Source organism: Microtus pennsylvanicus, chromosome 10 (assembly GCF_037038515.1).
Source record: "Microtus pennsylvanicus isolate mMicPen1 chromosome 10, mMicPen1.hap1, whole genome shotgun sequence".
NCBI lineage: Eukaryota > Metazoa > Chordata > Mammalia > Rodentia > Cricetidae > Microtus > Microtus pennsylvanicus.
In genome coordinates this window covers 102249004-102272628 of record NC_134588.1, presented here as the reverse complement: position 1 = coordinate 102272628, position 23625 = coordinate 102249004, and the positions used below count along the sequence as shown (strand labels likewise).

Here is a 23625-nt window from a genome sequence, read left to right as displayed (position 1 = left end):
TGAGACACCACCCACCATTTCTATATGTGGAAAGCTCTTGCCTATTGATGGTTTTGGTGATTTATTTTTTTTATTGCTGTCTTCCAGTTTTTCCTGTGGTCTTCTTTTAAAATATTTAATTAATATTTTGGCCCTCATTTATTTTGGATGGCTGATTTTTTTAAGGCGGTATTTTCACACTGTCGTCAATGGAGCGTAGACATCTTTTTCCATTGGATTGTGATGCTTGTTTTAGCACACAGTAAGTTCTAATACTTGGTCAACCTTACGAGAGAGCACCGTTTCTTGCTGTGAATTCTCACAGCTTCATATTTTTGTCTCCCACATCACTTGCTCTTCACCTTACATCCACTATGAGGATGAAACCTTTGTCACAGTGTGGGGAAAATGGCCCTTTGCAGCCCTTCATCTTCATCACAGTATCAGCCGCTAACTTGTACTCTGCCCTCCGCCCTTCCTAGGAGCAAGTCACGCTTCTACAGATTCCCCCAAATGTGACTTGAAAGCACTTGGCTGTGGGGAGCTAGGACTGCATTCGTGCTGAATGTGTATGGACATTCTATCACAGTATGTCACTTTATATCACACCGCCACAGCCACACCGTGTGTCCACCTCAACCAGACATGCTACTACCCTTTCTCCCACACCCTCCGAGTCATACAGCACCCCTTCCCTGGCCTCATTGCCCAGGAGTCAGAGACAGGTTGATTACATAAAACCTTCCCCTTCCTCTTAGGTCTATCAGAAGCCCCAACCCCACCCCACTCTGCCTTCTGCAACTAAACCCTCATCAGAGTCCCGACATGCTGTTGTCTTCCCATCCCTTATCAAGAAGGCCAAACTGCTTCAGTGTCCCCTTTGAACTCTGAGCCTGAGACCTTTCACCTTCTGTGCTGTTGTTTGAGGCAGATCATGATATCCATATACCAAAATGTACACGTGGAGAGAAGAGCAGGGCAGAACTTATGTTCAGGATCCTGGGCAACTTCCAGAAGGGAGGCCTAGAGCACTGATTTAGAAGCCCTGCCCATGGGACTTGGTTGCATAGACCAGGTGGCCCTGAGTGGGTCCTTATGGGAATCGTGATGTGCTCTGCCCGGCTATCCCCCGTCACACTTGGCTTGATGGCCTCCATCCAAGCCTTTCTCTGGGAACATAATGACATCCCAGGTGGGATCCAACAGGAAGAGCTTGGTGCAGAAACTCCCTCAAAGTCACTCTGCATGCGACAACTAGAGAAGGCCCTTTCAGATTCCTTCACCTTGGTGGCTAAGCCACAGGGGTGCGGTGACAAGCTAATTCCCAGACCCTGGCTCCACAGTCAGGTTGGCCATTCCTTGTTTAGTCGGTGTGAGGCACAGCTAGCGAACCTCCCCCGAGAGACTGATCCACTGGTGTAATCCCATGAGGGACATTTGTCACCCTTCCTGGCCAGAAGTACTGAGAGACATTGATATTAGAATCAAGCTCCCTCAGCCTGCAAGGGTGTAGAGTGGGATTACACAGGCTCAATTCCACTCTTAAGAAACTTGCTTGATCTCCTAAGTCCCAAAGAGGATAATCCCTAGCCGGACTGCTCCCGTGACAGGACGCCCTTTCTCGGTTTCAGAAGGATGGACTGCAGATCTGAGTCCTGCTCAGTAAAGGTCACAGAGAGAGAGTCCAGGCTGGATAAGCAGAACACATCCTTGACCTAGCTTTTCTCCCTGGGGAAGACAGCCTGTTACTAAAGAGCCTTGACGATGTCTGCAAACAGTGAAAAGATTCAGGAGAACTCAAGTCTGGCCGGTCTGTGCTTAAATCCCAGTTCTTCTGGACTAAGATTGATGAGTTGATAGATTCTTCAACCTCTCTGAGGGATGGTCTCCACCTCTGTCAAAAAGAACAATGGCTGTTGGCCCTTTGAGGTCCTTGTAAAGATAAGCCATATGTGTCTGAAGTGTCTGGCCCGGAGCGAGCTCTCAATGCGATGTGGCTATTATTAGGAGTGGAGTAATTGGGGTTTATTTAGAGGTTCTTGGATGATATGGGCAGAGATCAGTGGGGATGAGGCTCAAGTTCTCCCCTGAGTGTTCTCTGGGGAATGGCCAGGCTGAGGACAGGACCCAGGACTACATGAGCCATCAAGCCGCCCCAGTGTAGGCATCTTCCTGGCGTTAAGAAAAGTTGGTACTGCTTTGGAGGGTAAGAAAAGAAAGATGCTAAGTGACAGCTATGCTCTACAGCTAGACAGTGGCCAGGGTGATGAAGGCCCTACTCTCCCCAACCTAACCCAGTTCATCTCCTGGAGATCATTTTTCATTGGTACTGTATGGGTGGTCATGGCTGTATTCAAGGTGACCATGAGAAGATGCAAGCCTTTGTGGTCCTAGATATGGCTTCACCAAAACGCCATGGCTGTTCCCAGAGAGAAGCCAAGGGGAAGTTCACATCTACACACACCTTGAGCCCTGGTGTCCTCTGATAAATAGGTAGAGAGCCATGTTTGGCCATCTAATTTTATTTTTATTAATAGAAACTTTGGTAATGACATCTGAGAGAAAAATAAAAGTGCTGGCCAAAGAGTGTGTTTATTTTAAGATGACATAGTTTATATTTAGCAACTGGGATTATGCCCCTTGGGAGACATGAAAGAAGAGGAAGCGAGATTAGAGCCGACATCTGGCCGGAGCAAATGTCATCTCCCAAAGTGGCCATGTTCATCACAGATTTACACCAGAGCCAAGGAGGAGTCAGAGGAAGGCAGGATGCCCAGAGCTCATCCAGTACCAGACGCCACCCCTGCTCCAGGTGTTGAGAGATGATCACGCCAGCCAGGGCTGGACCAGTAAGGAAAGAGGACCCGGCAATAACAGACAACTCACAGGCTGATTATTCGCACTCACCAATAAATGATGTTGGAGAACTGATAAGAAACCAGTGAGCACGCAGAGCTTCAGGCTTGACATATTTCCCCTCTGAAGTACAGTCTAGAATTCAGCAAGGTTCTCTCGGGGCTGACATCATTGTTTGAAGAAGAACTAGCTGAGCAATGTGCTAATTTGGCATGCAATTATCAACTGTCTATGCAGATGATATGACATGCTCTTGAATAATTTGTAAATTAAAATTTTATTACTGCTTCCCAGAAATTGAGTAATAACCACAGAAACAACAATGCTTACCTGCTTACTGTTTTGGGGTGGGCGTCTCCTATTTATTACCTCATTTTATTCCCGTGGTCTCCACATGAAATGTGTTGACTATCCTTTGACATTTTAATACAAACATCCTTGATGTACAGTCCTTACAATATAATAATCTTGTAAAAAATAAAAATACGTTAAGATACTTTAAAAATCCTATTCCTAAAGAAAAAGTACTGCTAATATTTTAGTGATGTTACTTCCTCTATGTGCCCATGCATATTTTAAGTTCTTGCGATCATATATGCAAAATGTCTCACAGTGTTTATTCAGCCCCAAATCGTTACATAAGTATTTACTATGCAAACAGCTTGTCTATGCAAATTTCTATGTAAATATTTCTTGTAAACTGCCAAGTATTGCATTGAAAGATACACCTCATGATGTTCAATGAATTCTCAATATTTGGTATTTCCTAATTCTTAGTGTTTCCTGCGGCACTGCTCTAATGAGCATGTCTGTGGATATGCTGCCTTCCGGGAAAGGGGGGCCTAGGAGTTTGCTTGCACAAACGAGCAAGGACAGCACCGACAAATGGTCACCTCATCCGGGCATGTTCAGCTTGTGAGAGTTCCTCACAAAACTGAGATTGTGACAAAGAGGTAAAGGGACAGTGGCAATGCAAGCAAAAAAATAAAACCGCCTGAAAATGACATCCTAAGTTTCTACCTGAAGTCACAGCCATGTGTGCGTAGACCCTTAGGGCTCCGTTGAAACTAAGTAAAGAATTGAGAACAGTATTTGCAAAGTTGGCACAAGGGAACCACTGCAATTTGTCAAAACAATTTGTAGACATAAGGTAGAGCCTAGAGAGCTGCAATACAAAATATAGATAAATAAGCGATAAAATAACGGAGACAATGCAAATTGTCCTGCCACATTGATGCCAACTTGGTAGCTGTTTGAAAACTCCTGTGTCACACTTTTCACCTCGGAGGAGATGAATGCCAGGTTCTCTCTGTGACACAGCACTGAGAGGGTCAGTACCACAAGCCAGGGTCATGAGGGCGGAGGTCCATGTGGCCTCCAAATGGAATGCTGGGGGTTCTTCTGAAAGTAAAAGCCAGGAGCTGAATGGCACATAAGGTCATATGAAATCAGGTGTAGGCTTATGTTCCAGGATTCTGCATGGTGAAGACCTGTTGACTCTACCCTTGGGTCCTGTAGGATGGCCACAGTAAATATTCTTTTAATTTTAGGGATGTGGGAAAGGGTCCAGCTTTTTAACTCTGGTTTACACAGAATATGCTGGTAAGATTCAGCTGGAGGCTGTGATCAACAGCTGGATATGGTTGAGCTCAGTACAGCAACATCTCATTAGTGTGTTTTCCATAGTGAAGAGATTAGTGCATCTGCTGGAGAATTTGGGTCAACCAGAAGTGGGTCGTTTGGGAGAGCTGTGTGAAGGTCAGCATTATGCTCTGGGATCAGGTCGCCTTTGCAGGATGACATCAGTTTTCTGGGCTTTGGTTCTAATGACTTCCAAATGCAGTGGGTCCCATATGCAACCTTGAGAATGCAGCCTCCAGATGCCACTGCCCAAAAAGCCCACCTGGGACTGACTCACTTCGCTGGCTTTCTCTTCTCCCAGCAATATGGTTCCTCGGGAAAACATGTCAGATCTGCTTTTGAGATTATGTGGACAGCTGGCAGAGAATTCAAACCCTAGGCTCTTGCACCCGCAGTTCCCCAGTAAGCAAGGCGGTTTGAGTTCCTAGGATGACTGCTCTGCCTTGGGGTGATTACCAAGGAAAGCAGATGTGATTCCCTTTTGCACAGTGGGGCACTGTTAGTCACTTAAAAACATTAGAAGGCAAGAGAGCTCCGGGAGATGCAGAGGATTCTCACCCTATCTGGAGATCCATTGCTCTGGTGATTGGAAGTCACCCAGCACCAAATTCTTTATTCTAGAGTAAGCACAGTTTAGTCGATGCTGAGACCAGCTAACGGGAGAGAAGGGGATCTTGGTTTCATTTGCCGTTGCTATGATCAAATCTGACAAAAGAAACTCAAGGAGAAGGTCTTCTTGGGCTCAGAGTTTCAGGTTACAGTCCATTACTGCAGGGGACACAAGGCAGTAGGAGCTTGAAACAGCGGGTCACCCCGGTGCACAGTCAAGAGCAGGAGGGGATGGATTCACGCGGACTTGTGCTCAGCTCCTTTGCTCCATTCTTACATGGTGAAAAATCCCCTGCCAAGCTCACAAATTCCCACACCTACTTAAGCATCTATTGACAATCAGGGGCTGCTGGGGGATGGAAAATAGAGCAATTGTGTTTTAAGAGTGTATCCCCTGGTGAGTTTATTATATTAGAGTAGTTGGCTCCATGCTTATGAGAATATGGATAGCACAAATTGGACTTGGGGTTAGTGGGGAGACTAGGAGGAGTTGGGGAAAGAAAGGGACATGCTAAAAATTTACTGTATGGAATTTTTAAAGAATAACACCATTTAAATCTCAATAAAAGATTAACAAATCAAATCCAATTGTAAAATAAAATAGAACACAAATGGAGAAGATTGGCATGTGGAGCTGGGAGAGGTTAAAAAGAGGAGTAGGGATCCACCCGCCCACTCTGCTGTAGGACCGGGCCACACTGGGACACAGTGTGGCTGTGGTGACAACAGAGGCCTCCAGAAACTGTCCGACCACCAACACCTTAGCCTCAGCCCTGCCTGCACCACCAGAACTGTGGGTTCACCTGCATCAAGAGGAGCGACCATCTGAGCCCGGGGTCCATCTACACCTGGAGAAGCAATTGCTAGAGACTCAACGCCCAGCCATGCCAATTGAAGGAAGAAGGACCACCTGAAGCAAGGCTCCACCATATTGATCGGAGGAAGAGATGGGTAGACAACAAGGTAAGAATACACTGAATAACACAAAGAGAAATATAGCAACACCAGAAACTAGTGGTTCTATCGCAAGAAGACATGAATATCCCGATGCAGATGAAGCAGAAGAAAACAACACTAAAAATAACTTTTTGAAATATGATTGAAGCCCTTAAAGAGGAAATAAAAAGATTCCCTTAAAGAAATGGGAGAAAAGACAAACAAAAAATTGGAAAAGATCAACAAAATCATGTAAAGAAAACCAAGAAAAAGCAATCAAAGAGGTGAAAGACATGGTTCAAGACTTAAAAACCGGAATAGATGCAATAAAGAAAACACAAACTGAAGGAACTCTGTAAATGGAAAACCTGGGTAAATAATCAGAAACTACAGATGCAAGCATACACAACAAAACACAAGACATGGAAGAGAGAATCACAGGTACTGAAGATACAATAGAGGAAATAGATTCATCAGTCTATATCCAGCAAAGTTTTCAATCACCCATAGACAGAGAAAACAAGATATTTCACAACAAACCACATTTAAACAATACCTATCCATAAACCCAACCCTACAGAGAGTACTAGAAGGAAAACTCCAACCCAAGGAAGTTAGCTACATTCACAGAAACACAGGCAAGAGATAATCCCACACCAGCAAATCCATAAGAACAGAAAAACACACACACACAATAACACCACCAACAACAAAAACAACAAGAACTAGTAATCACTGGTCACTATTATTCCTTAATATCAATGGACTCAGTTTGCTTATAAAAAGACACAGGCTAACAGACTGGATATGAAAACAGAATCCATCCTTCTGCTGTATATACGAAATATACCTCAACCTCAGAGACAGACATTGCCTCAGAGGAAAGGGTTGAAAAAATTTTCCAATCAAACGGTCCTAAGAAACAAGCTATCATAGCTATCCTAATATCTAACAAAATGGACTTCAAACCAAAATTAGTCAAAAGAGATGAAGGTCATTTCACATTTGTCACAGGAAAAATCCATCAAGATAAAGTCTCAATTCTGAACATCTATGCTCCAAATACAAGAGCGCCCTCATTTGTAAAAGAAAAATTACTAAAGCTTAAATCACACATCAAGCCCCACACACTAGTAGTAGGAGACTTCAATATCCCACTCTTAACATTTGACAGGTCTGCTAGACAGAAACTCAACAATAAAAAACTAACAGATTTTATGACTCAGATGGGCCTAACAGACATCTATAGATATCCTACCCAATGCAAAAGAGTATATGTTCTTCTTGGCACCCCATGGAACCTTCTCTAAAATTGACCACATGGTCAGTAACGAAGCAAACCTCAACAGATACAAAAAATTGAAATAACCCCCTGTGTCTTATCAGATTACAATAACTGAACGTTAGAATTCAACAACAACCCTAATTGCAGAAGGTCCATAAACTCATAGAAATTGAGCAATGCTCAACTGAATTAACCACTGGGTCAAGGAAGAAATAAATAAAGAAATTAAAGACTTCCTAAAATTCAATGAAAATGATAGCACAACATACCCAAACTTATGAGACACAATAAAAGCAGTGTTAAGAGGAAAGCTCATAGCACTAAGTGCCTACATGAAGAAACTAGAGAAATCCCACACTAGTGAATTAACAGAACAACTGAAAGCTCTAGAACAAAAAGAAGCAAACTCACCCAGGAGGAGTAGACAACAAGAAATAATCAAACTGAGAGCTGGAATCAATAAGATAGAAATAAAGAAAACAATACAAAGAATCAATGAGAAAAGGAGTTGTTTCTTCAAGAAAATCAGCAAGATAGACACATCTTTATCCAAACAAACCAAAAGATAGAGAGACTATCCAAATTAATAAAATCAGAAATGAAAATGGAGATATAAGAACAGACACTGTGTGCTGTGGGACAATGGTCTGTACCCTGTCACTTGTATTTTAATAAAATGCTAAGTGGCCAATAGCCAAGCAGGAAGTATAGGCGGGGTGACCAGGCAGGAAGTTGGGGGTGACATGAACAGGAGAATTCTGGGAAGAAGAAAGTCAGTCTGCAGTTATCACCCAGGTGCAAAGGAAGCAAGATGAGAATCCCTTGCTGCAAAGGTACCAAGCCACATGGCTAACACAGACAAGAATAACGGGTTAATGTAAGGTGTAAGAATTAGTTAATAAGAAGCCTGAGCTAATAGGCCAACCAGTTTATAATTAATGTAGTAGAATTCTGTGTATTTCTTTGGGACTGAATGGCTGCAGGACCGGGGGGGGGGGGAGCAGGACACAGAAACCCCCATCAACAACTGTGGAAATCCAGAGAATCACCAGGTCATACTTTAAAAATCTATACTCCACAAAATTGGAAAATTCAAAGAAAATTGGAAATCTGGATCAGTATCACATATAAAAATTAAGTCAAGACCAGATAAAAAAAACTAAATAGATCTATAACACCTGTGGAAATAGAAACAGGCATCAATATATCCCAACCAAAAAACAACAACAAAAAACAAAAACAAAGAAGCAAACAAAAACCTAGGGTTGGATGGCTTCAGCACAAAATTCTACCAGAACTTCAAAAAAGAGCTAATACCAATACTCCTCAGAGTGTTTCACACAAGAGAAACAAAAGAATATTGCCAAACTCTTTTTACGAGGCTATAGTTACCTTGATACCCAAACACACGTAGACACAACTAAGATAGCGAATTACAGACATATCTCACTCATGAACATGGATGCAAAAATACTCAAATACTGGCAAATCAAATACAAGAACACATCAGAAAAATCATCCACCATGACCAAGAAGGCTTCATCCCAGAGATGCAGGGATGGTTCAACATACGAAAATCCATCAATATAATCCACCATATAAACAAACTGAAAGAAAAAAAATCACTTGATCATTTCATTAGATTCTGTAAAAGCCCTTGACAAAATTCAACACTCCTTCATTATAAAAGATCTTGGAGAAAACAGGGATACAAGGACCATACCTAAACATAATAAAAGAATGTACAGCAAGCTAACAGCCAACATCAAACTAAATAGGGAGAAACTCAAAACAATTTTTCTGAAATCAGGGACAGTACAAGGCTGTCCACTCCCTTCATCTCTATTCAATATAGTACTTGAAGTTCTAAGTAGAGCAATAAAACAAGAAAAGGAGATCAAAGGGATACAAATTAGAAAAGAAGAAGTCAAACTTTCGCTATTTGCTGATGATAGGATAGAATACATAAGTGACCCCAAAAATTTTACCAGGGAACTCTACAGCTGATAAACACCTTCAGTAATGTAGCAGGATATAAGATTAACTCAAAGAAAATCAGTAGCCTGCCTATATATAGATGACAATTTGGCTGAGAAAAAAAATCAAAGAAATGTCACCCTTTATAATAGCCACAAATGACATAAAATATCTTGGAGTAACCCTAACCAAACAAGTAAAAGACCTCTATGATAAGAAGTTTAAATCTTTAAAGAATGAAGTTGAAGAAGACATCAGAAAATGAAAAGATCTCCTATGATCTTGGATAGTAGGATTACATAGTAAAATGGCAATCTTACCAGCCAAAGGAATCTACAGATTGAACATAATATACATCAAAATCCTAGCAAATTCTTCATAGATTTCAAAAGAACAATACTTAACTTCATATGGAAAAACAAAAAACACAGAATATCAAAAAGCAATCCTGTATAATAAAGGAACTTCTGGAGACATTACCATCCCTGACTTCAAGCTTTACTATAGAATTACAGTATGAAAACAGCTTGATATTGACACCAAAAAGAAAAGTGAACCAATAAAATTGAATCAAAGACCCTGATATCAAGCCACGCACCTATACACCTGTTTTTTGACAAGGAAGCTAAAAATATAAAGTAGAAAAAGAGAAAGCACTGTTAACAAATGGTCTGACATAACTGGATGTGGACATGTAGAAAAATGCAAGTAGATCCATATCTCTTGCCATGCACAAAACTGAAGTCCAAATTGATTAAAGACCTCAACATTAAACCAACCACACTGAACCTCATAGCAGAGAAAGTGGGATGTACACTTGAACGCATTGGCATATGAGACCACTTCCTAAATATAACCCCAATAGCACAAACACTGAGAGCAACAATTAATAAATGGGACTTTCTGAAACTGGGAAGCTTCTGTAAAGCAAAAAAAGAAAAAAACCACTGTCAACAAGACAAAAGGGCAGCCTACAGAATGGGAAAAGAACTTCACAAACTCCACATTTAACAGAGGACTGATTTCCAAATTATACAAAGAACTCAAGAAACTAGACATCAAAAGACCAATTAATCCTATAAAAAATGGGGTGGAGAACTAGAGAATTCTCAACAGAGGGATATCAAATGACTGAAAGACACTTAAAAAAACGCTCAACATTCTTAGTTATTAGAGAAATGCAAATTAAAACACTTCTGAGATACTATCTTATACCTGTCAGAATGGTTAAGATAAAAACTCTGAAGACAGCTTATGCTGTAGAGTATGTGGAGTAAGGGAAATACTCCTCTACTGCTGGTGAGAGTGCAAACTTGTATTGACGTTTTAGAAATCAGCTAGTTTCTCAGAAAATTAGGAGTCAATCTACTTCAAGACCCAGCAACATCACTCTTGGGCATATACCCAGATGATGCACACTTATACCACAAGGAAATTGGCTCAACTATATTCACAGCAACATTATTCATAATAACCATAACATGGAAACAACCTAGATGCCCCTCCACTGAAGAACTGATAAGGAAAATGTGGCACACTTACACAAAGGAGTACCACTCAGAGGTTAAAAAAAAATCATACCTTGAAATTTGCAGGCAAATGGACAGAACTAGAAAAGGCCACTCTGAATGAGGTAACTCAGACCCAGAAAAACAAATTATAGTATGTACTCACTCATAAGTAGTTAATAGACATAAAGCAAAGGACAACCAGCCTACAGGCTGCAATCCCAGAGAACCTAGGTAACAAAGAGGACCCTGAGAGAGACAAACATGGATCCACCTAAAAAAGGCAGAAAAAGAGACAAGAACTCCTGAGTATATTGGAAGCATAGAAGGCAGGGGAAAGGGTGGAAGGGGAGGGAAGAGTGGAAGAGAAGTGGGGGGAGATGTATAGCACGTTCCTATCCAAACAATTAAAATGAAAAGGATTTAATAAAAAAGGGGAGTGGGTGGTATGATAAAGATACATTGCATCCATGTTTGGGCATATGAATATGGTATGTACTCACTCATTAGTGGATTCTAGCCATAATCAAAGGACATTTTGAGCCTGTAGTTCGCCAACCTAGAGAAGCTAAGTAATAAGGTGAACCCAAAGAAAAAATATATGGATCCTCCTGGAAATTGGAAGCAGACAAGATTACCAGGCAAAAGTTGGGAGCATGGGGGTAGGGGTGGGGTGGGGGAAGAGGAGAAGGGGAGAGAGAAGGAAGAAGGGGAGGATTGGGGAGAGCTTGGGGGAGTGGGATGGTTGAGAAGGAGGAAGGGCAGATATGGGAGCAGGGAAGAAGATATCTTAATTAAGGGAGCCATTTTAGGGTTGGCAAGAGACTTGGCTCTAGAGGGGTTCCCAGGTGTCCACGGGGATATCCCCAGCTAGGCCCTTGGGCAGTAGAGGAGAGGGTGCCTGAGCTGGCCTTGTCCCATAATCACACTGATGAATATTTTGAATATCACCATAGAACCTTCATCTGGCGATGAATGGAGATAGAGACCGAGACCCACATCAGAGCACTGGACTGAGCCCCCAAGGTCCAGTTGAAGAGCAGAAGAAGGGAGAAGATGAGCAAGGAAGTCAGGACCGCGAGGGGTTGGTCCACCCACTGAGACAGTGTGCCTGGTCTAATGGGAGCTCACTAAAGCCAGATGGATTGTGACGGAACGAACATGTGATCAAACCGGACTCTCTGAATGTGGCTGACAATGGGGGTTGACTGAGACGCCAATGATAATGGCACTGGGATTTGTTTCCACTGCATGTACTGGCTTTTTGGGATCCTACTCTGTTTGGATGCACATCTTCCTAGGCCTGGATGGAGCAGAGAGGGCCTTGGACTTCCTACAGGGCAGGGTACCCTGCTCTCTCTTAGGACTGGGGGGAGGGGAGAGGAAGTGGGGGGGCAAGGGGGAAATGGGAGGGGGTGGAAGTGGAAATTTTGAATGGTATTATTTATAAAGCAATAAAAATTTAAAAAAAAGAAAAAAGATACATTGCATCCATGTTTGGGCATCCTCAAAGAATTAATAATAATAATTGTGTGTGTATGTGTGCGCGCATGCATGAGTGCGGGCATGTGTGCGTGTGTGCACTTGTGCGCATGAGTGTGTGTGTTAAAGATCCATGCATCCATTCTCTGTAAATAGTGCCCCCCCCCACCGTGGGCAGGACTTCCTATCTCAGTCTCTGTAATGAAGATAATCCCCCACAAACAAGCCCTGGGTCAACCTGATCTAGACCACTCTTCACTGAGACCCTTGTCAAGTGACTCTAAATCATGTCACATTGACAGCTTAAACTAATGGTCACAGATGTTTTTCTCTTTTTTGGCAGACTAACGAATCAGCTACGATGGCGCACCCCCAGAATCATTTCTGGTTTGATGGGAGCCAGCAGGAGAGAATGGTACTGTGTGTAACTGGGGAGGATCTTGGATGTTGGAGCTAGGCAAACTGAAGATAATGAGCAGTGTCTTTGAGACACATGATCCCCAGTATACCACCCCACATCCAAATAGGGACTTCATTCCTGCTAGAGAAAGTACAGAGTGCCCCGTGTAAACCCTTTCTGCACGAGTTTGGTGAGTGTCTTTTCACCCAGCACCTACAGATACCACAGCCTGACTGACTGGTGGGACTGACTGCTTTCCCAGCAGGGTATTTCTTCTCAATCTTCTTTAAGGCTCTGCATCTAGACACTCTAGTTTCTGTTTCTGCCACTCGGTACACATGTCACAGGCAGTGTAGTTCTGTGATGCGGTTTGAAAATTGAAAATTGGTGTTCCAGGGGCCAGGCTTCAATTTACCACCCGTTTCTCAGAGTTTAAAGTTCTCTGAGGCTATCCCCTTCCTTTCTCTCACTCTCCTGTCCTTGCCCTCTCTAAATTGATCTTCCTTCCTTCCTTCCTTCCTTCCTTCCTTCCTTCCTTCCTTCCTTCCTTCCTTCCTTCCTTCCTTTCTTCCTTCTGCCCTCCCTTCCTTTCTTTCTTCCTCCCTCTCTCCCTGCCTTCCTTCTTTCTTTCCTTCCTTATTTTTGGGACAGCATTTGCTTTGTAGCTCAGGCAGGCCCAGAACTCACTATGTGCTCACTCTTACTACCACCCTCTATTATCCGCCCCCTGCCCGCTAACCCTCCCTCCTTCCTACAAGTCTCTACTCACATCCACATCTTCCAATTGTTCTGTGACCCATTGACTTTATCCATGGCTCTCTGTGTGGCTATGGTTTGGAATTATCCATTGAAACTTTGTGGGCTCATCAGTGGGTACCCCTCAAAGACAATGACTTCCCCTACCTCAGAATCCTCAGAAAAGAGTTCAGCAACGAGAAGCATGGTCAGTCCTGTGAGCCCCTTGTGTATGATTGACAGCTGGAAGGTTTGGACTTGTGATAAACTCTGTGCAGGCAACTGTAGCTGCTGTGAGATCTGTTTGAGCTGGCTGTGTCCAGGGATTTGTCTGTATAATTCCACTCTATCTCCCTCCTGTACCATAATGCTGGAAGCTAGAACCGTGCACAGCTACGGCAATGCTTTCACTCAAAAGGCTCATCACCTTAGGTGAAATGGAAACTGTAATCATACAGGACAAACATATACATACACCCATGCATATGTGTGTATGCATCATGCATGTTTATACATGTGTGCAAACAATATATAAATATATATCTTTATTAAAAAATTAAAGATGCTTAGAAGCAACAAAATGGTATCCATGATGTCATGAAACTTATCCAAGGTGACCTGCAGGATAAGCAAGTATTTTATGATTCCTGGACTGACCACGTGTCTCTATTGGCCAAAAGCTCATTTCCAGCCTGTACAAGAACCTGTCATCAGGACAGGCTTCAGTCAGCCAGCTGAAACCGGCTAGAGATCTGTGAGCAATTCATCTCATCTGAGTCCAAGCAAGTAGTAACTCTGAAGACCCACAGATGGAAATCTAAGACTTGAGTGGGAGATTCACAGGGCAAGATGCTGCTTAGATACTGGCAGGCAAAGCACGCACTGCAAGTGCCCACTGAAACCCCATTTGACAAGTTCCTTCACTAGAACTCTTTAAGCCAACATAGTTCTTTATTTTTGTAAATCTTCTTTGTCGCCATCACAGGGACTGCAATGGTATCAATCTCAGATCTTCTGTTCTTATTTCTCCATTACATCAGGAAGAAAAATATTGCCTAACCCACCTCTTTGTTTTGCTCATCAGTTAAATTAAAACTCTGGTTGTAGAATAGGGATCACTGAGCCAGGAACCATAAAATATATTTGTTTTCTTATTATTGAAAATAGCAGAATATGACTGTGGACCTTGCTAGTGTGAATGTGTGTTAATGAGAGATGAAGAAATGCAACAGACATGAGCTTTCGGTTTTCTCTTTTGTTAATGTCCAGTGGCCTGCCTAATGCTAATAGTGCTACCTCCCAATGATCTATACCACGAGGACAGGCTCTGCCACTCAGATGAAGGTTGAGAGAGGATCTCTCTAAACCGCACAGGCTTCAAATGGCTTTAGGACCTGTGATGGCTTAGCTTAGAGCAAGGAGAGCCGGAGCGGGGAGAGTCTGCTGTCTCCAGAGAGAAAATGGTTAATTTAGGGAAATAGGCTTCTGTTTATTTTACTTGGAACAAGATAAGAAAATGGTGACTAGCTGGGTAGAAATCACAGGCAGGTACAAATTCAACAGAATAATGTTCTAGTCATCAGGATTGTGTAACAAAAGGGGCAGAGTTCAGAAAGCAGCCTACCAAATGGAAATCCTGAGTGACTTCAAGCGTGTCACTCACACATCTAGAGTGATTGGCCATTTTGTCACTCTGTGTTCCTCAGCAGAAATGTCTTATTGGAATAAGCTATACTGTGTACACTTTGGGGAGGGAGACAATGCCCAGGTAATCAGTGTGCTTTTCACAGGTAAGTGTTATCTAGATATCAGTTGATGAACCTTTTCATAGAAAGCGTGACAATTTTTGCTTCATATAACTGCAAGTATCTCCCCATCCTTCTTCGAGCAGAACCAGCACAAGAACCAGGCAGAATGGCTCCCAGACCAGCTCATTTGGAACTTGTCTCAAACTCAACATTCTCTGCCATTGAACTTCATTAAATACAGCTGAGATTTAATTGGAACTTAGCTGCCAATTAAGAGCCGAGAATCCATAGAATCGACTGCTCTTTAAATATAGGTTAGCTCAGCAAGCTAATAGTTCTTTTATGGTGATTCCATACTGGGCAGACATTAAATTGTGGCTCAAATAACAGAACAAACAAACAGTGTGTGGCCTCTGGGTATTTATTGTGATGATGCTATATGAGTAATAAGTAATATCTGAGGGCATTAGTCATAACTGGCGCTGAGTACTTCCTAAGCAGTCAGCCTTGGAACCAGGGTAAACAAGCCCTGGAATGCCCTTCTTTCTCTTGCATGTACTCATACACAAGGGCCATGGGAGAATTATTGCCTCTCTAGATGTTTGAGCTGCTCATTTACATATATTGGCTGCTTTTGTTATCCAGAAATCTGGGGTGTTTATGCAGGTCTGAAATTTAGTGGGGCTCCTACGAGGTCTTAGAAACCGATGACATATTTGCCCAAGTGTCTGACTTATCATTATGAAACAGTTTATTTTTTTTCCAGTCAAAGACATAAAGATCCTTACGGGTTAGGGTCACAAAACAATTGGTATATGTTTTGGAAGGAGAGGTAAGAGGAGTTGAGTGTTCTCCCTCTTTGCTGAGACATATGCTGCTGAAGTATTCTCATATGGGGCTGGAGAGGTGGCTCAGTGGTTAAGAGCACTGACTGCTTTCCCAGAGAACCCATCTTCAATTCCCAGCACTACATGGTAGCTCACAACTCTCTGTAACTCCAGTTCCAGGGGATCTGACACTCACTTGTAGTCCTTGCATGTTCCGGGCACACATGTATTGCACAGACATACATGCAAGGAAAACACTCATACATGTATGAAAAATGAGAAGAAATAACACAGGAAAAAACTGTAAAACAAAACCATTCATACACATAAAATAAAATAAAAACTAGTTAAATAAGATTTTTTTACATAGGGCAGAAAGATCTTAGAAAGATTGTTCAGATGAGGGAGGACCTAACCTAATCACTTTTTTTCTGGAAAGTTCTAGAGTGACTTGGTGAAAATAAAATAAACAGGTAAAGAAATCCAGTAGAAGATGAAAGCCCTGGAAGGAAAAACTGGCAGTATAAGAAAGACCAAACTCCAGATACGGACCCCAGGTAGAAAGAACAGGATAGATTGTTCCATTGCTTGTGTGGCGTTAGGTTGATCCAAATGCTGACATTAAGCAGGAGGCTTGGAGGGGACTGAGAAGGAGGACAGGGTTCCAGAGAGAAGCCTTTTGTACTGGACTTGCTGTGTTTAAGATTCATAGGTGGCTCTTTATAGTTTAATTCAAGCTAATAGACAGGCGTGCCCCTCAGAAATGTGGGTCTGACACAGAAGCCATATGTCACAGCTGGGATTTTGATTTGGGAGCCATGTAAGCCACATGTTGCAATGGGTTGTCCCCAGTTTCACAGAAAGTGTCTAAACATCTATCAAATATAGAAATCCTTTCTAATACGAGCTAATCAAGTTCTTGGAGAAAGGGGCCCCATGCTGTCCTTCTCTCAGTGTCTCAGAAATGAAGGAAAATCCTGAAACTCATCTTCTGCTTGCCAGATAAGGAGCCTCTTCAAACGTCCACGTCCTAGTCTCCAGTGTCTGTGAAAATGTGCACACAGCGGGAGAAGGTTGGCCGCTAGGCTGAGTTGAAGACTCAGAGAGGGACCTTAAAGGACTACCTGACTCCATCCGAATATGGCAATGGGAGGATGCTCGGAGCAATACAAGCCTGCTGGCTTCGCAGACGGAAGAGGGGGACACAAACCATTGGATGGGAGAGGCCTCTAGACATGGAAAACATCAAAGAACCCAATGTGCTGATGGAGCTTCCAGAAAGGAACGCAGCACTGCCAGCATCCCACTCTCACTAGTGAGACCTGTGTTGGGCTTTGTTTTGATGACAATATGAAATGTCTCCCACAGGCTCATGTGTTGGATGCTTTGAGAGTTTGTGGAATTGAAGCCTCACTGCAGAAACTGAGGTACAGTCCTTGGGGGATACACTGTTCGTTTTTCCCAATGCTGTGATAAGACACCTAACCAGAGCAGCTTAGGGAAGGAAGGCCTGATGTGGGCTCATTCTTCAAGGGAACAGTATTAGGTGGCAGGAACTTGAGGTGGCTTGTCGCTTTCATCCATGCTCAGAAAACAGAGCAACAGACGCTGGCGCTTCCTTTTCATGAAGTTAGGTTCCCAGCCCATAGTAAGGAGCCGCCCACATTTAGAATAGGCTTTCCCACCTCAGTTAGCCCAGTCTAGAAACTCTCATAGATATGTCCTGAGATCTGCCTCCCAGGTAACTCTGGATCCTGTCCAGTCGACACTATTCCTCATCACAGTGGATATGTTATCCCCCAGTTCCTGGTTAGCTTCCTGGCAGTCATGTAGGAAGTTATTGTCTTCCATCATATTCCCCCCATGATATCCTTCCCTGGTACATAGGACCAGAAACCATCAATCAACATAGGATATGTCATAGCATATCACCTAAACCTTGTATATTTCCACAATAGAATTCATGCCATTTGCATCGTGGCTAGAACTCTTTTCTCTTACTTTTGCCCCTTATCCTCCGCTCAGTCTTCTTCACTTTAGAACTCCAACATATTTAACATAGGATTAAAAGTATATTCATCCTGTGGCCCATGAGCCACATCTGATCACATGAGACCAAGAATAGCTATGAATCCATCCCCACACGAAATTAAATGTACTTAAAATATTTTTATTTTTTAAAACTATAATTCAGTTGTATGGTTCTTGGGTGTAAACTCTGTAGATAAAATGCAAGTGTCGAGGCAGCGAAATGGATAGAAGCATGGGACATGAGGAAGATTACATAAAAAATATAAACCAGCAGTTGAGGCAAAACATTTTCCAAGGTCCTGACCTGAGTGGTTGCCTTTAAGCATACCAGAGCTCTGCTTGCAAACTCTGCCATGAGCCCAGATTCCACGGCTGCATTGACGTCTTTCCAGCAGAACAGCTCATGGGTTTTTCAAGCCATCCGAAGGTAATTTAAAACAGCAGAACCATGCATTACTGCTTAGTGAATCACAGGGCTCTTTATTAAAGTAAGTTTGTCACACATCTGGTCAGTATTTAGACACAATGAGACTTGCATTTACTTTTCTGTAGGCCTGAGATAATAGTTTACATATAGACTCCAGTAGGAGGTCAGGTTTGTTTATTCCTGGAAAAACCAACCAAACTGCAGTATCAAAGGGGCAGAACAAAGGTTATGGTTCATTTGTTGGCTGAGAGCAGCGCCATTTTAGACCAAAGCTTAGGGGTATACTCCTGTGGCTTAATCCCAAGAGACAGACATGCCACTGCAACTTATTGTCCAGCCCAAAGAGCACACAGCCTAGGCTAGGCACTGTAGCTATGTGTCTGTCTGCTTCGGAAACGGTGAACTCAGCTTCCTCTTGGACCCGAGCTTACAATCACAGACTTCCAAAGTCCAGACCCCTGCTGACCCCTGTAGGGATTCTTTTGACAACATCTAAGATTAGTGCTTCTTCGCCTCTGAAGAAAAAGCAGATCTGCTGCTTCACCAGAGTATATCTTCAGAGGAAATCCACCCATGCATTAAGAGTTAAAGCGCCTCTGTAGTTTTGCCACCGAGCTGAACCCTGGATGAGCAGCCTTGAGTCTGACCCAGATACCTCACGACAGACACAAACAGGACGTGAGAAAAGCCAGTGTTGCTGAGCTGTTCTGTTGGTACCCTAGAACTACTGGACACAGACATGGAAACTTGCTGCCCTGTGAACACCCAGGGAGAGCCTAGGTCTTGACAGTGACCCTGTATATGGGCTGAGACCATAAGCATCCAGAGGTGAAGACTTTGGGGTCAGAGACTGGGCTTTCACTGCCTTGTCTGGAATGCAGCATCTTACTCCTCGCTCTCTCTGTGGCTGTGCAAGGGCTCCCATTGTTTCCAGTTCCTACTACAATTTGCTAACCTGCGACTCTGAGCAAGTTGCTTATATTCTTTGGGCATAAAGCTAGTATCAGTCTACTGAATTATTGCAAAAAATAAATACTTTATGTTCTGCATATGAATCTAGCTACACTATTACATAGGATACATTAAGATGTAATAAATATAATATTGTTCCTTTCTGTGCATCATTGTGTATAGGAGCATGAACTCTGGAATTAGAAAGCTCCAATTAAACTTCAGCTATATTAAGTCACCTGTGGCTTTATGCACACTGCTTAATATCATATCAGCCTTCTCATCTTGAAATAGGGATAAGAATCAACTATTCCAACAGAGTGATGTAAAGATCAAATAAACTTCTACATGCAGCATACATAAAACAGTACTGCGTTTAAACAATGCAAACATCATGACGCTTAGCTTTTATTATCGTTATTACCCTCCTCACTGACATGAGTCATATGTAGTCTCATGGAGCTGGTAGAATGTTAAAGAACTTCTCTGTGAGTGAAATGGATGGATGAGTGGATGGGTTTATGGATGATGGGTAGGTGGATGGGTGGGTGGATAATGGGCTGATGATGGATAGATGATGGCTGGTTAGCTGGATAGATGAGGATGTATCAGTGGGTAGAAAATGGCTATTTGGCTGTCTAGTTGAATAGATGGATAGATGATAGATGGATGGATAGATGGGCGGATGGATGGTGAGTGGATGGATGATCAATGAAGTAACTTTTCTTTGGATATTGGAGACACTTCATAACCCATTTTGTTAAAGAACCAAAAGCCACATAGTTTCCATTAGGGTAAGAGATAGTCATAGAGGGTCTCTATACCCACACACTGTAGGTTTCAGGGACACTGCACAACACAGACAAAGCCTCTGCTCTGTGACATGAAGGCCAGTTCAAGAAACATTAGCTATTCTTGTATCTTGCATCCTGGTGGCTCACTTAGCAAATGAAGACAATGAAACCTAGCAAAAGCAAGGGATCCTGGGAGGTAGTCACTTGTAAATACACTGAGTTTTGTTTCTTTGTGTGTGACAGGACTGTATTTGGTCATTTCAAAGTGTCCTGTACTGACATCCTTCTTAGTCTTGCAGGCAATATGAACTAATGGAAAAAGCTACTTCTCTGGGCCAATCGTGGCAATGGAAAGTATGCTGAATCCTGTAGCTTCAGTTTTGCACTCGTGTATTTGAATACCAGGTTAAGACTACTCAGCAAAGCTGGGCAGCAAAGGTGGCTCACACCTTTAATCCCAGCACTCGGGAGACAGAGGCAGGTGGATCTCCGTGAGTCAAAACAAAACAAAAACCAAGAAAACAAAACAAAACAAAACAAAAAACTTCTCAGCAAGTCCTTGCCTCTGACAGGCAGGGGTTAGACAGCGCTTTCTCACGAACAGCCCACACTGTGTCTTTAGTGCTTCTAATGGTATGTGCTGCAAATATTAACAATTGGGAGAATTCTGTATAAAACTTAATTTCTTATTTGAGACTGCAGAAGGTTGTTATGGCAGTAACGTGTGGCTGGAGGGAACATGTCCCTCGGATAGGACAAGAGATTTCCAGGGTGGCCTGGTCCCCATCTTTTCCCATTGATGTACCACACTGGCCTGAGTCATGTTGGCTCGTCTGCCTGACCTATACAGGTATATGCGCTGGCAATGACGGTGTAAGGATGAAGTCCTGGTGGAGAACATTCGGTGAAAATCCAAATACACGTCTTACTGGTCTGCTCAAGAATTGTGTGTGGAGGAGTGTGTATCTGTGTAGGGGTGAGGGTATATGCTGTGTGACCGAATATCAGGGGTCAGCCTCAAGTATTGTTCCTTAGAAGCTATCCACTTGTTTTGAAAAGGGTCTGTCACTGGGACACGGGGCTTACAGATTAAGCTATGTGGTTGGCCAATGAGCATCAAAGATGCTCCTGTCTCCATCTCCCTGGGCAGAGTTGCAAACATATACATCATTTTTGATTTTTTTTTAATGTGGGTGCTGAGGATCAAACTCTGCTCTTTGTGTGTGTATAGCAAGAACTTTGCCAGTGGAGCCATTTCACCAACCATAGGGTTCTTTATCTTGTGGTAGAATATTTCTTCCTACTAGCTCCATGAGAGATTTAGGAGCAACAAGGATAGTAAAATAAAGATAAGGCCGTATAGATCTGACAGTACACATGTCCCCACTCCCATAGTAATGCTTACTTCATCACCAAATCCTTAAGGAGAGGGGAAGGGAGGAGAATGAGAATCGGATGAACCAGCAGCCGAGATAGAGTGGGCTGGCTGGGTCTTGTGAAGAATGGCAATTTGGCAGATTTCTGCATCTCCCTTTTCCCTGGGGCCAACATGAGTCTTATTTACAACTCAGCTCTCAGAGCCCCTTCATATTAAATCAGTGACTGAAAAACCTTCAGGGTGGAGAGATAGAAGCACCATTCCAGACATCCGGACTAGAATGCTTCACAAGGCAATGAAACGAACCCTGGGATGGGGGTGGGGCAGCCTGGAGTCCTCACGCTGGCTCTCCATCAGCCACTATTAAGCTGTGTCTTCTTTCCATAAGACATGAGGAGAGGGTGCTTGTGTAGTCTACCTAGAAGGGGCTGCTAAGAGCCCCTGTAAAGTAATCTAATACAGAGATAGATGTGTCATGGATAGTATAAGAGCCTCGGAATGTGTTTCTCTTATTTGACAAGTGTTCTGTGCGCATTTGTGGGGACAGAATAAAGCTACAGGGTGATAAGTATGCATTGGGGGTCATCCCAGTACCGTCTTCATGAAAGCCAGGTATGTGTGCCAGGGAAGAACCTTATTTCTGATATTTCCAGATGGTACAACAGAGCATGTGAGCCTAAAATGCCATCAGTGTAGACTTGGGAGACGATTTTGCAATGCAAGTACACTGATCCATTCCAGGATGTCCATTGTCTGGAGGAAGCTGTGCATAATGAAAGGGTCCATCAGAAACATACCCACCAAAAAGATGATAACCAGCAGCTTCTATGTTGAGTTAGGTAAGAGGTATAATGTTGATAGTTTAAAATTTATATTACATTTCTCTCTCTCTCTCTCTCTCTCTCTCTCTCTCTCTCTCTCTCTCTCTGTGTGTGTGTGTGTGTGTGTGTGTGTGTGTGTGTGTGTGTGTGTGCACAGAAGTTAGAGAAAGCCTTCCAGGAGTCCCTTCCTCTTCTATCAGGTGTCATGGGAATCAAAGCAGGTCATGGCCAAATCATTTACCCACTGAGCCATCTCACTGGCCTTGTTTATAGTGTAAAAGTGAAATGGTCTAGATTTTGAATGACTCTCAAAGACCCGTGTATTAAAGGCTTGATCTCCTACAAATTGGTTTTATGAAGAATGAGGCAGTAGAAGCCCTAAGAGACAGAACTTTATGGGAGGTGCTTAGATAACTGGGCCCATTCCTTTGATAGAATTTTATGGGAGGTGCTTAGATAACTGGGCCCATGTCTTTGATAGAATTTTATGGGAGGTGCTTAGATAACTGGGCCCATGCCTTTGACAGGGACAGAGGGACCATGGGTCCCTCTTGTCTCTCTGGCTCATGAGGAAGAGTGCATCTTCTCCACCATGTGTCCCCACTGTGATGTGCTGTTTTGTCACAGCATGATTTGTGACCAACTAATCGTGGATAAAAACCTCTGAGAACTGTGAGTCAACAATGAATCTTTTCTCTTTATGAGTTGTTTCTTCCAAGCATTTTTGTTCCAATGACAGAAAACTGACTAACATCTAAAGAAACTCTCCAGCTACAAGATAGAGAATAGAGGGATTTGAAACCATTCATGTGTGAACTGACAAAAACCCTGGAAAAGGGAAAGTAGAAAATAACACGAGACCATCTTCAAACAAGACATTTCACACAGAAATGTGGCTTTTCCTCAAAGAGAATTTTACAGCAAATCCAGAAGTTAGAGAAGTACCGAAGTTTTCTTATCTATTTACCCCCCCCCCCATTCATCTAAAACAACAATTAAGAATGCAAGCTTGGGGACTGGAGAGATGGTTCAGTGGTTAAGAACATTGTACGAGGACCTGGGTTCAATCTCCAGCACCCACATGGTAGCTCACAACTATTTGTAACCCCAGTTCTAGGGGATCCCCCCTCTTCTGGCCTTCTTAGGAACCAGGCATACATGTGGTGCATGTACACACATGTAAGCAAACACTCATGAACATCAAATAAAATGTTTGAAAAAAGAACGCGAGCTCCAAGTT

At 42.9% G+C, this 23625-nt stretch overlaps 1 long non-coding RNA gene across 1 annotated transcript in view; it reads left to right on the top strand.

The window, feature by feature from the left end:
• LOC142858847 (uncharacterized) overlaps positions 1–22380 on the top strand; it is a 52654-nt gene extending 30274 nt beyond the window's left edge. The window contains exon 3 of the long non-coding RNA XR_012912088.1: positions 22306–22380. This is a non-coding gene — a long non-coding RNA (uncharacterized LOC142858847). The remainder of the gene's footprint in view (positions 1–22305) is intronic.
• Positions 22381–23625: the final 1245 nt, after the last annotated feature.